This window comes from Cinclus cinclus, chromosome 15 (genome assembly GCF_963662255.1).
Source record: "Cinclus cinclus chromosome 15, bCinCin1.1, whole genome shotgun sequence".
NCBI classification, from domain to species: domain Eukaryota; kingdom Metazoa; phylum Chordata; class Aves; order Passeriformes; family Cinclidae; genus Cinclus; species Cinclus cinclus.
Window position 1 is genome coordinate 10,351,125 of NC_085060.1, and position 13,888 is coordinate 10,365,012.

Consider the following 13,888-nt stretch of genomic DNA (forward strand, 5'->3'; position numbering starts at 1 on the left):
TAAAATACTCTTGCATAATGGTGGTGTTTGTTTTTATTTACTGCAACCAAATGTTTTATTTAATACTCCCCTAATGTTTCAAGATTTATATTGTCTTTCTTCAATGTGTCACATTATCCAATGTATAGCTTGAGTAAAATATGTTCCCATGGAATACTTGTAAATGCAGTTCACTAGTAAAACTTTAATAAAATATTAAATAGAGAACATGCTCTATTGCAAAAATAGTGTTAGGCAGGAAAAAAAAACCCAAGTAATTGTTAATACTGAACAAAAGCTGGAGCTTTGGAAGGCTGCAACCTACGCTTCAGTGGACCAAACCACCTGACTCTTAAGTTACTCTGTAACATCTCCCAAGGAACTGAACACTATTTTAAGTATTAATCTGTACATCAGAACCTTATGCATCAGGAAAAAAAAAAGTAACAAAAATTATGCAGAAAACAGGCAGTAACACTAGACAAAGCTCCTTGTTCATACTTCCTAGGGAGGAGATATGACACTTTGGTAAGACTGTTACTTTTTCAGTGAAAACAGAATTTCTTGTGAAAGGAGATGATGCATGTCACGAAAGCTGCTCCTAAAGCAGCAGCCATAGGTTTTTCTTCTTTCCCAAAGTGCTGAAGAAACTGGATTAGCTTCTTTTTTACTCTGTTCATTACAACTTGTACCCTTCCTTCAACAGTAACTGGCAGCAATGACTGTGCAAAAAGAACTATGCCAGGCAGCTTATCAGGCTGTACATTAACCAGGTAGGACACGATGACCAGTTAAATGCAGAGAATGTCACTGATCTCCCTCACTGGACCTGTCCAACACCTGTCACAAAGATCTCCTCCAGAACAAATCAAAACAACAGAGTCATATCTTTTTTTTTGAGCCAGGAAAACTCATACTCTTAACTACTTTGTAAAATTCACATATTCTTTCAGCTGGACTCCACCTGCCCTTAATCACTTTTATTAGCTCTTACTTCCTGGTGTTTTAGTTAAAAAAAAGTTCAGTATTGAATGCTTCTGTTGAAAGTTAGGTAAGGGGTTTTATGAAGGGTGAGCCATTTCTGTGCATTGTCTGGAATCCTGGATTAAGAAGAAAGGGCTTTATATTGTAATTGCTGTATTGTATTTCAAGCAGATGGACTGATTTAATAACAGGCCTTGTGTATTTCTGCTTTAACACCAGCCTGTAGGATTTTGACTTCAGTATTCACTACAAGGTACAACCCACAGGTCACAAATTTTCAGTAACAAAGCATAGTTCAGCCAACTTCTCTTCATACCAGCTCGATGAGGAAGCATTTTCACTAGTTCTGTACAGAAAATTAGATTTGATGGCAAGATATGCAGTCTCAGGGCCCAAATTCATACATGTCAGAGTAAACAGTGTTGCCATAAAAAGCACCCAGCCTCTTGAAACAGCAACTGGGCACAAGAGCACACGTCAGGTTTAATCTGAAAGGTGTGAAATTATGCTAGAAATGTTCTACATTGCCATTGCTGAACTATATAAATGCTGCTTTTAATGCATCTTTTCATCTAATACATGTTTTAATTGCCAAACATTCTGTAACTTTCATACGTGGGATGTGACATTTTTAACAACTGAAATCCAATCTACACAGCCATGCATTTTAAAAGTTTTCAAGCAAGCTGTTACATGTATCTTTAAAGATTAGCCTTCAGGATAATAAAATTATATTAAGCAGTCTAGTGTATGAAAAGGTGGGCCTCAGATGTGCAGACAGGAAAAAGGAATTCTTCCTGTGAGCTGGTGAGGCTGTGGCAGAGGTTGCCTGAAGAAACTGGATGCCCCATCCCTGGGAGTGTTCAAGACCAGGTTGGACACTGCTTGAAGCAGGGGGAAGGTCCTTGGCATGCAGGTTGGAACAAGATGTTTTTTAAGGTCCTGATCCAAACCATTCCATGATTTTATGAAAAGTAAAATTATTAAACACTTGAAATCGGGTTCTAAATAATGTCACATAGGAAACACAGGAATGCTCTTTCAATATGAAGATTACAATGATATCGCACATTTTAAAGTGCATGCATATTTTATTAGCTAACAATGTTTTACATGGAATGAGAACTTGGGAAATAAAGCAAATCCTCTATCAAATTTCAGTCAATTCAGTGAACGCATGAAGCAATTGCAGAAATGGAGTATTTATTTGTTATTGGCTATTGTGACAGCAAGATAAAACGCTGGAAATTTACACAGAAGGAAATAATCTTTAGTTCCTTCTCCCCCAGATTAACAAAAAGAAATGCTTCCTCACCTGTCACCAAAAGACCTGTGTAGTGGGAAATGGGTACTCATGGACACAAAACTGTCTATAGATTGACAGAGGCAGAAATTTTGTTACCTTTAATCTGCAAATATTGCATAGAGAAAAAACACCCTTGGTATGTCACATCAGTGCAACTGAAAACATTTTACATGGTCAACAAATACAAGAGTCTCTCTTCACTATAACTGTATAAAATACTAAAAAGGAGACTTAAGAGGGGCATAAGTGTTCTCCAAAATAGTCAGAAAATATTTCTGTCAAGAAAATAACGTCTTTTTAGATAAAAGTAACAGATTAACTACTTCGAGTAGCAACCATTTGTCATTCATGAGCCTGAAAAGGCACTCACCATCTGAACATAAGAACAGAAAGACTAATAAAACCTGGCTTAGAAGCCTGTAGGAAGCATCAGTATTGAAGACTGGGGGGGAACCTATCTACCACAAACAATTACAATTATTATTTTTTTTTATTTGTATTTATTAGAGCAGAATTTACAAACATGGGTAAGATCTTATGTAATGAAGGCAACATTTCACATTAATTTCATCTACTGACATATAATAAATAAAGCATAACAAAATGAAAGCTGCAATAATCAGTGTATTGAACATCAAACTTCGTATCTTGCTAAGGGTCTTTGTCCAAAAGCAATTGTGGCTGTCTTCTAGATACAGCCAGATGAATAAATATGGATGTAACTCAAGCTCCTAAACTGCATTTTCACATTTTTATCTACATGCAGCACAATTCTGACGTTTCACAATTCCTCTGGAAAGCATTTGTAAGCAAACTCATGTTAAACAGCTACCTCACTGTATGTGCCTTCATCAGAATCTTGTGAACTGTCAACCTGCATTTACATGGGGACTGTCAGCAGGTTGACATGCACTGCATTTTCATCATCTAACACTCTGAGCTTTGCTTAGACAACCATTCAGATTCCTGGAAGCACTACACTGAGCATAAGTTCAGTGAAATCCTTCTTCCCAAAGGCCAGCAAGTTTTCAGAAACACCTCTAGAATTGTGAATAGAAAACAAAGATTCTTCTACTGTGGGTTACACAGAAGATGGGACTTTTTCACATTCTGAAATCTATTACTTCTCAAAATTGAGTATAAATGTCCCACACACCTTCCAGTCCCATCATTATACCAATCTGATAGAGGAGGCAGTTCATATGCTTGCTCAAGGACTGACAATTGGGTTTTTTCCCTATGACTCATTATTGGTAAATACTGTAGTTAACATGATTCCCTGCATTCAGTCTAAGTGTAACACTCCAAGATTTCAGTCCGTGTCCTTTCAACTTCTTTAGCCACTAGTCCATGAAAATTTGTTCTGGCTCTGGGGAAGGTTTTGGTCCTGTTATAAAAAAAAAATATTCTGCTTTTGTGGCTTACTACACCAGTTAAATATTTTAACCAAAGGAATTAGCTAAGCAAAAAGAAAAAAATATCAAAAGCAACCCAGTAGTTCATATACCTTTTAATGATCAAAGGGTTTTCTTCTTCCACTTCTTTATAAAAACTTCAGAGCAATAATACAGTAGCTGTTCAGCATCCTCTTCTGGGCTCTCCTCCACAGAAATTATCTGAGAAGGGGTTTGTCTGAATTATCTCAAGAGGAAATAGAGGGCATCCTCTGACATCTGCATCCATCTCTCTTCTCAACATTAATTTCCTCTCATCTCCTGTTGATAAGAAAAAGTTATTTGAAGTGAGTTTGTCAGGTGGGCAGGGAGGGAAAGGGAAGTGGCTGGGAGGGTATCCACCAACCAACTGGAAGCACAGTAAATTGTAAAAGAGGCTGTAAGAACAGCCAGTGGCAATCCTGTATGAACATCAGATATATTTTAGCTGTGTCAAAATTTACTCACCGGAGACAGTACTTCCCAAACAGCTGTGCCACACATTGAATTGTCTATCAATATTTTAGTTGTCTAAAGCATGTTGTTAGTATGTATGTTGTTAACAGAATAACCACCCATCTGCTAATGCCCAGGACAGATACTGTGCCACCCAATTAAACAGCCAAATGAGAAGTTGCACTGTTGTGGGTTTTTTTGTTTGTTTTGTTTTTTTATGCCTTATGCTTCTACCTTTTAAAACCAAAAACCATTCATCATTCTAAGAACTGTGGCAACCTCACCTGCCACAGACCTGTCAAATTCAGTCCCCTTAGCAGTGGTGTCCCTCTCTCCTACCTGTCCTCTGGAGGGTCTCCTGAAAGGGCGAGTCATCATGAAGGGTAACATCTGGTGCTGCCATGGAAGCATGAGGTGTCTTGAATTTCACTTTTTTGTGCAACATTTTCTTACATTTTCTCTGTATCTTTCTGAGCGACTCCAGCTGCATGCAACTGTCCGTCTCTGAAAAGCCACATTCATCAGGTAAAAGATTAGAAGAAAACTTTTTTCGCCTTTTCTTCATTTTATGAGCATTTTTCTCCTTTTCCCTGGATTGTCTCTCACTTTTCTTTCCTTCATACCTTAATTTACTACTAGACCTCTTGCACGACTTTTTAAGTTTACGTTCACACTGCCTTGCCAAGCCCTCATGGACAGAATAAGAACAGGAATTACATTGGCTGATTTCTTTCTCTTGACCTTCCAGAGCTACATTTTTATGGCAAACCAGTAATTTTCTTTCCCCGGCCCTTGCAGGCAAGCACCCTTTATGACAACTGCTGTAAATATCTTCATACCTTCTTTCTGCTCTCTTCACTGAGCCACCACATGCCTCTCTAAAGTACTCAGAATCACTGATCTCTTCCAACAAATCCTTTAATCTGCAAGCAGATCTACATGTTCCATATGGTATAGTGCCTTCATCTCTACCATCTTCTCGTTCGAATTCTTTATTATGATTAACAGTAGTGCACTCCAAAGAATGATTCAGTGCAGCATGTGGTAAGTTATCAACAGGGAGTGAGTCATTCCTCTGCATTTGCAGCTTTTTTGCAAGTTTGCCCCCATGGATCTTGCTTTCTAACACTTCATCTGTTGACTCAAGTTCCCCAAGAGTGATCACCAGCCTATAATTACTATCACTACTACAATTTCTCTTGTGGAGGTGTTGTACAGGACTCACTTCTCTGAACTGCTGACCATGTTTGTTAATCAAGCTGATGTCAAACCCACCATCATCATCAGACACCACTCGCTTCCACCTGGACTTGTTTGCAGTGGTTTTTGGCTCTAAGCAAACACGTGCATAGTGTGGTGTCTGATAGTAGTTTAGTAAATAATGGATGAATTCATCAGTCTCATAAACCTTTTGCTTTTTGCAGTCATCTTCCTCAGACGTTGTCTGCATGTGAGCTACATCCAGCGCTGGGTGGTGCCTTCCATGGCGAGGTTCGATGACCCTGCCGTCCTGGGTAACCGTGATCAGCAAAGGCCCACAGCCTTTGGCGGAGGAGCTGCACACATCTCTGCCAGACAGTCCATCAGAGCTCGGGGCTGGAGAGGGATCATTTAAAATTGTCCTGACTATGTGACAAGTAGGTGCATGGAAGTTACTCACATCTCCTTCCTCACAACATAAACCACTACCTTTTTGGGTTAACGGGCACTTAAACTCCTTACGTTTCAGCTCTTTGCGCGTACGATAAAGAGAGTTAATCAGCTCCTGCTGTATGTCTTTAAATACTGTTTCAGAAAATGAATCGTCTTGCTTTACACCCAGTGAAGGATCCACTTTTTGACTTGCCAACTGCAAGAAAATAGAAATGCATTTAACACATCACGTTCGTAATTAAGAAGGCCAATGTCAGACATAACGGGGCCCTAAAATTCACGCAGAATAGTGAGAACAGCCTCTGACTTCCTTTAACTCATAGTAAATTACAGTCCTTTAGAAATCTTTTATACACACTTGCTAAAAGCTGCAAGCAAATTTTTCTCTGCAAATAGTGGAGACCAAGCCATATTAGAAATTAAAACCCCTGTTTTCATTTGAAACCTCTTTTGCCCAAAGCACTAAGCTAAACCTGCAAACATTAATCTGTGTGCTAAACACTCACATTTTTATCACTTCTCTGCTGACTTTTTCACTACATTATCTGAACCAAACTGAAATAAACCTGGTAATGAGTGCTGGCCAACAAAAAGAGAAGATGCTATTAGAAATGCAATGAAATGAAATTATTGGTATAATCTGTGCCAATTTAATTCAGTCACTTGTAGACCTGAGACCAAAAAAAAGTAGAGAGAGCATCACTTATGTCCCCATTCCAAAATTCCTTGCTTGCAACACTGGAATCAAGTCTAATAGAGCTAATACAGCCTTTCCAGGCCTATGTTTTACTCAGTAAAGACAAGGTCTTGAAAAAGCACCAAAGGCAAAGCTTCTGGGTAAAAATGCAGTACATTTGCTCTCAGGGCAAGATTGAGAGCAGATTGTCACAAGACATGGGTCTCAGGCCTTCTCAGTGTTCAGTCAGCCCCAAAGCAGTCTTCTGAATAACATCAAGATACCAAATGTCTAGTGAATTATTCAAACTCTAATAAATACCCTTAAAAATTTAAAATATGTTTTAAAATAGTCTTACTTTCACACGATTTAACAGCACTGTAAGCAGTCTGACAGACTCCACTCTTCTCTGAGCTAGCAGGGATTTCCTTTCTTCCCATTCAGGCATATTCTCTGGCCACTGCTGTTCTTCAGCTGGTACCTTCTGCTGCTTTGGGGGATGTTCCTCATCTCCATCTATCTGCCTCTCTTCTCTCCTCTCGAGCTTAGCTTTCCTTTTTCTCTCTTGAACTTCTTTTCATCACCAAGTCTTTTTCTAGGTAATTATCAATATGGGACAATTTAGATGACACTTGTTTTACATTTTGTGTCCTGAAGAATTGGATGTAAATCTTTGAACTGCTAATAACAAGCAAACAGTCAAGAATCACATGTGGCTAACAAGGAATCTCATTTTTTTTAAGTAACATGTTTAAAAAAACAAATTACACACACCCAACTGATCCCCACAGTCAGAAAGTTGTCTCTTCAAACGGTTTGTATTCTTGGGTTTTCTTTATAAGCACTGCCAAGACAACAGCATCACATGATTGTTTGTCCCCAGGGACACAACTAGAGACTAATCACTTGGACCTAATTCTTAAATCAACAAATCTCCCCTACAGATTAGCATGAGGGTCCCATTTAGGAGGTATTACAAGAGTAATTCAGGGGTTATCACTGAGCAAGGCTTACCTAGAGCCAAGGCCTTTTCTGCTCCTCACCCACCCCACTAGTGAGGAGGCTGGGGGTGAACAAGGGAGGAGACACAGCCAGGACAGCTGATCCCAACTGACCCAAAGAATACCCCAGACCATATGGCTTCATGCTCAGCAATAAAGCTAGAGAAGGAGGAAGGGGGGCATTTGGAGTGACAGCGTTTGCCCTCCTAAGTCACTGTTATATGGGGTGGAGCCCTGCTGTCTTGGGGAAGTGAGGAATTAATTCCTTGTTTTGCTTTCCTTGTGTACATGGCCTTGGCTTTATCTATGAAACTGTCTTGATCTCAACCCTCGAGCTTTCTCACTTCTACCTTTGTGATTCTCCTCCCATCCCGCTGGCGAGAGGGGGAGGGAGTGAGCATTTGTTGTAGGACTTAATTACCAGCTGGGGTTAAACTACAACAGGCTATCCACCACTTTTTGGAACCTGCCCTGTAGAAAGTGTCTCTACCAAATAATTAACATGACACATCACAAAAACCTCCAGAAAACTCAAGGAACAGTGTTCACACAAATGAGTGTTTAAAAATAGTTTTTAAAGAAGTATTTGAATAAGGAAGAATTAGCAACAGAAGCATAGCATTACTTTTAGAGACCTAGCATTAGATTCACTGTGCTCTGCATTCTAAGTGTCTGTTTTTTTTTCAAGGTGCATAACGTGATTGATTACTAGTGACAGTTTAGGATGCCATCCAAGAACATTATCTAAAGATTAAAAACTTCAATTACTACTATTACTCATATGCAAATTCAAGAACACTGCACTAAAGACATCAACAGTAAAAAACGACACGCAAAAATGGGTAAAGACCGAAAAGAATTAATTTCATAATTTTAGACTTTCCAGTCAACTGGGAGGCACTGAGAAATATACATCACATTAATTTTATTTCAGGGCATAAGGATACTGATTTAAAATGTTGCACCATAGAGCAATAAAGCCAACATGCAGAACCTTAAGGAATCAATCCTCAGAACAACCTGAGAGCAACGGCTCTTTGACTTCACTGCAGGCCCAGAGAATCATAGAATAATCCAATCTGAAAGGGACCTCATCTTACTCCAGTCCAACCTTTCTCATAATCCTGACCCCTGCATCTGATGCCTTACATGCAGAATTATCATTATGGTTTTCTTTCCAATATATAAATTAACAACTGCACAGTATTGTTTCAATTTCTCCAACTCCTGTTTCCTCAAAGCCTAGATTTTTACACAGCCACTCTTTCTGTATTTTACTTGGTATGAGGAAGTGTAACAATCTCAAGAAAACGGGACATTCTCTAAAAATATACTCTCACCTTTCAACCCTCTCTTTTTTTCCCCACCCTTTTTCGAACGCACTCCTGTTCTTGCAGTTTAGTCTTTCCAGGCTTCTCTGTCTTATCGCTCCTTCACTAAAAATGTCTGGTTGTGTCAAAAGCTACCTGTCACAGAAGCAGAATCAGACTTAGCAGCACAGTTTGCTGGATATTTATATAAACAGACAACCTGCTGTGCAAATGAGGACCCCAGGTGACCACCAAAATACCACTACACTCATAAGAATGCCTCTCTCTACCCTGACATACCAGAACTTCTGAAGCCCATACTGGGTTGTCAATCAAGTACAAACACCCCTCTCCCAAATGCCTCCTCCTGCTGTGACATCAGGGGCTCACAATCTGACAACATACCTTTGACCAAAACTGTTCCTGGTAGGCTCTTCTGGGGACTCAAAGTTCAGCATGTTCATCACAGCATTCCTAGTTGCAGGAGTCATGCAGTTCTGCCAAAACTAGAGTTCACTGACTCTTACAGCAACATCTTTTGGAACAAATGCTTGTTTGCTTGCTTAAAAATTGATGGATTCTGTTGATGTGTGCTGCATTTCATGAGCTTCAAACGCCCACATGTGAGCATGTTAAAAGAAAACACTCAAGCAAGTTGCATCGAGGTCTATCTACATAGAAAAAATAAGTAATAGGAAGTATTATTTCTAGCACAGAGGGATATTTCAGGGTCACAGTTTAGAAATTACTAGTTGGGAGGAAAAAAATGAAACAGGGTACTCCCTAGTAAGTGCTTACGGAGGTAAACCAATAGAATGCTGAAATTAAGCTTACAGGTTGCACATTTTCTTTTATAACACCACACTAGGCATAACACTTCAGAGGATTCACCTCCCAACACACTTAAACAAAAAGGTACAGACAAGAGAACAGGTACCATTCTCTACCGAGTCATGGGGCAGCTACACTTACTTCATATTTAACAGTAAGAGACTAAGTATCTTTCAGAGTCTCATCAGTTCCTGAGATTTCCCAGTTTCAGTGCCAACTATACTGAAAATATTGACAGTCTTTAGCTTACCAGAGAATTTTTTCAGGAAATCAAAACAGTATAATGCTGGGTTTTAATTAAAGGACTTAAGTTCAGATGCCTGAACTCCATATATCAGTATGCCTACATCTAGTACACACAGGATAGTCACACATGGATTTTTACCCCTCGCATGCTTAATTATCCAGAAAGTTTACAGAGAGGCTTCCACTGGTTATCAAGAACTTTTCAGGCCTAAATTCAAGGAAAAAGAAACAAGCTGGAAAACCAGAATCTGCACCAGTTTCTTCCACAAAGTCTCAGCACCTAGTTACAAGTAAAGCTTAGTGTATTTTGATGCTGTCCAAATGCTATATTTTTATTTTATAGACACCATTTTAACAAAAATACAGACTAAATCAAATGGAGAAAAAAAAGGATACACCTATAAAGACAACTGCAAGAATGCCACATAAAAGCTTCTACTGAAGAAACATGGAAAAAAGTTTGTAAGATGGTTTTCACAGGTTATAAACTATACTGTTAGTACCTGAAAGATGCCTGTTTGCTTTCAACATGGGAATGTACAAGGGAAGACAAGCACACAAACTGTTTTATAAAAGAAGGTGACTACACTTTATTGAGAATGACGAAGAAAAACACATATATGTACTGGAGAAAAAGCTAGTGCAATTAACATTAACATAAAATAACCAGGAATCTCTGGAAGCACCAGCTACTGCACAGACTGCAGCACTGAATCACTCCTCTTAGGGAATTGCTGCCAAATGCACTCAGAATTAACTGCAATTTTGTCAGGCAAGGCTGAATCTCTTAGGATTAATCTCTTCACACAGCTGTGTATGGATACAGACACACCTTCAGTGTCTCATATAAGCAAAGCAGATACACAAAGTACTTTCACAAAACTGAAACAGTGAGTACTCTCTAGAGTCCTTTCTGCCCACTGTGCATTAAGATAAAGAGCTTCCTAAGGCTTTCCACCAAGTAAGTGCCAACTAAACTTCTGCCACCCCACTAAGATTTGTGGTACAGCAGGTTAAAACATGCAGGACACTGTTACAACCTGAAGAGATATGAATGTCAAGTTTGCAGACCACCTGGTGTACACAAAATCTTGTTCTGTTTTGCAAGTACATCTTCTATTAACCCAGCTGATATATTATCCTGCCCTTGCAAATCTTGTTTCACTTCTATCCTTGCACCATCACAGCTGCAACCATCTTCCTACTACTGTAATAAATCACCTAAAAGCCCTAATCTCCCTTCAAAGAGCTGAGTAAGCTATAGTGGTTTGCTGGTGCACACCATTACCCTTGCTCTTCCCCACTTTTGTTCATAGCCAGGAGCTTTTAAAGCATCAGAAATTTATTTCTCACTACATAACTGCGTACAAAGCACAGAATTATTAATGGCTGATCCACTGAACTGCTGCTCAGCAGCATGGCCTTTTGGAATCAACCCTGACATATCAATAAGCCACTGTCTTAACTTTAACTGTTGAAATTGACAAATCACAAGGAATTTGACATTCAACTCCTTTATCAAATTATTATTTCCTTTTGCCCACTCTGCCATGGTAAAAACATTTGGAACACATCTGCCCTTGCACTAGGATTTACTACAATAACTGCAGGGTGAACTGTCCTTATCTTACAACACCCTAAATTGTGTCACCTAAATTCATACTTAAAACAAACTTACACTTGAAAGAAAAAAAAACAACCTGCCAATATCTAACCTGAAACACTCACATAGTCTATATGAGCAACATGCAAATAGTGGGAATATTTGTTCCAAAGGCACCCCTCACATTTGCTCACTGCACTGCTAGCTCTAACAGCTCTTGGTTTCCCTGCTCTCATGGACAATGTAGTGCCTGAGCACTCCCACCAGCAGAGGTGAAGGCAAGCTCGAGGCAGAGGAAATGTTTTAATTCTGCAGAGATGGGCATGCAGGAGCACTACAAGCTAATGCAAAGTGGCAACTGTATGTATTGATTCACAGCAGCAGTTTATCATGCAGGGGAAAAAGGCTGGGGTTGTTTAGCCTGGAGAAAAAGAGGCTTGGAAGGACCTTATGGCTCTCTACAGTCACCTGAAAGGAGGCTGGATCCAGGTGGGGGTCCGTCACCTCTCTCACGTAATGTGAGAGGAAATGGCCTCAAATTATATCAGATGAGGTTTAGATTGAATATTAGGAAAAACTTCACTGAAATGGTGCTCAGGAATTGAAAGAGGGTGGAAACACAATCCCTAGAAGCCTTCAAATGGTTTGTGGGTATGGCACTTGGAATCATCGTTTAGCGGTAAACACGGTAAATGTTACTGGTTAGACCCTGCGATCTTAGACGGCTTTTCCAACCCCAGTGATTTTGTAACAAGCACTTACCAGAAAGTCTCTTGGAGAAGTTTAAAGAGCTTTAAACTGATTTTTAACAAATTAGTTTTTTCGAACCTGGTCTACGCAAAATTAACTGAAAAGGAATGATGATCAGAAGTGCCGCTACTCTCACGAATATTGCAATAAAGGAGCGTTTCGAAGCGAACACTCCCAGCACCGCTGTACTCCACGCTGTCTGAGGTGAGGATAAAAAGAACGCCAGCCCCGGTCCAACGGACGGAGCCCCTGAAGGCCGCGGTTCCCCGACCTCCGGCAGCCCCTCAAGCCGGGTGCCGGCAGCGCCGGCCGAGGGCAGCCCGGCGGGCAGGGCCCGGCCCTCGGCGGCTTCAGCAAGGGCCGCGGAACCGCGACCCGGGCAGCCCCGCTCCCCCGTCCCGGCTGCGAGTCCCGGACAGGTGCGCGCCCAGCTCGGGCTGCCCGAGCGCCGCAGCGGCCGGGCCAGGCAACCCCCGCGCCGGGAACCCCCGGGCCCAGGCCCGCCGCGCCCTCCGCACGGGCCGGGGCTCCTCCGGCCCGGCCCGGGGCCGGAGCAGAGGGAGGCTCGACCCGCCCGTGCCGGCAGGCCTGCGGGGTCCAGGCAGCCCCAGCGGAGCCGCCGGGAACCGCCCCAGCAACCGCGGCAACTTTCCCTGGCGGAGCGAGCGGAGCGGCGCGGCGCGGCGCGGCCCGGCCCGGCCCGGTCTGGCCTGGCTTGCCCCACCCCGGCCCGGAGCGCCCTCCGCCGGCAGCGCCCCATGCCCGCTCCCCCGGGCCGGCCTCTCTTACCCTCCGGCCGCCGCGGTACCTCCGGCCCTTCGGCCGCCACCCCGGGGCGGAGCGCCGCAGCACCCGTGAACCCGCCCCGGGGCGCGGCTCCTCCGCTCCGGCCGCCTCCCCACACTGCCGTGAGGTCTGTGGGCATTTCACGGGTGTTCTTGAGGAACGATTTACGGAGCGAGTCCCAGGCGGTGCCAGTGGCTGCTCTCTCTGCCCGACCTTCGCCCGTAACCTGCACGGCCGGCCTCGGCTGCAGCCGCCTGCTGCCGGCACCTTCGGCCTCTGGGCATCGTGCGTGTGTGCGTTGTATTAAAAATAAGCCAAAGAGAAAAAGTTACTCCTCGGCAGCTGCCTCGCTCAGGCAGAGCAGATGCTTGGTTGTGATGCAATACGGTGTTTTCCTTTGTCCTGTAGCAAAGATAGTTCATCCACCAGTGCTCATGAGGGACAGGTGTGTGAGGGTTTATGTCAGCCTTTCCCTGGTTTAGTACTGGCTTGGAAGTGTTTTCCCGGTGGCAAAGCGCTGTCTGTGTCGTACGGCTGTCGGCTCCCAGTGTTGCAGCACTCGCCCATGTGCAGCTCATGGTACTGTCCCCTCTTTGGTTGTTCTGAATTTACCATCCCCGTGGAGATTCAAGGCAGGGTAGCAGGGTAGCCATTTTTCAAATACTTCCTCAGTTTTCAGTTTGTTTGGTTTTTTTTTTTTTTTTTGTCTCTTGCAGTATTCTAAATGCAATTGTTCAGCTACATATATATATGTATATACACACACTTTGTTAAAAACAGGCACTTTTTCTCCTGGTTCAATATAGTTGTGACTAGGACAAGTGATGATAATGGGATATACACAGGCCTATGGGCTGCAGGCAGAAGGGGTTGT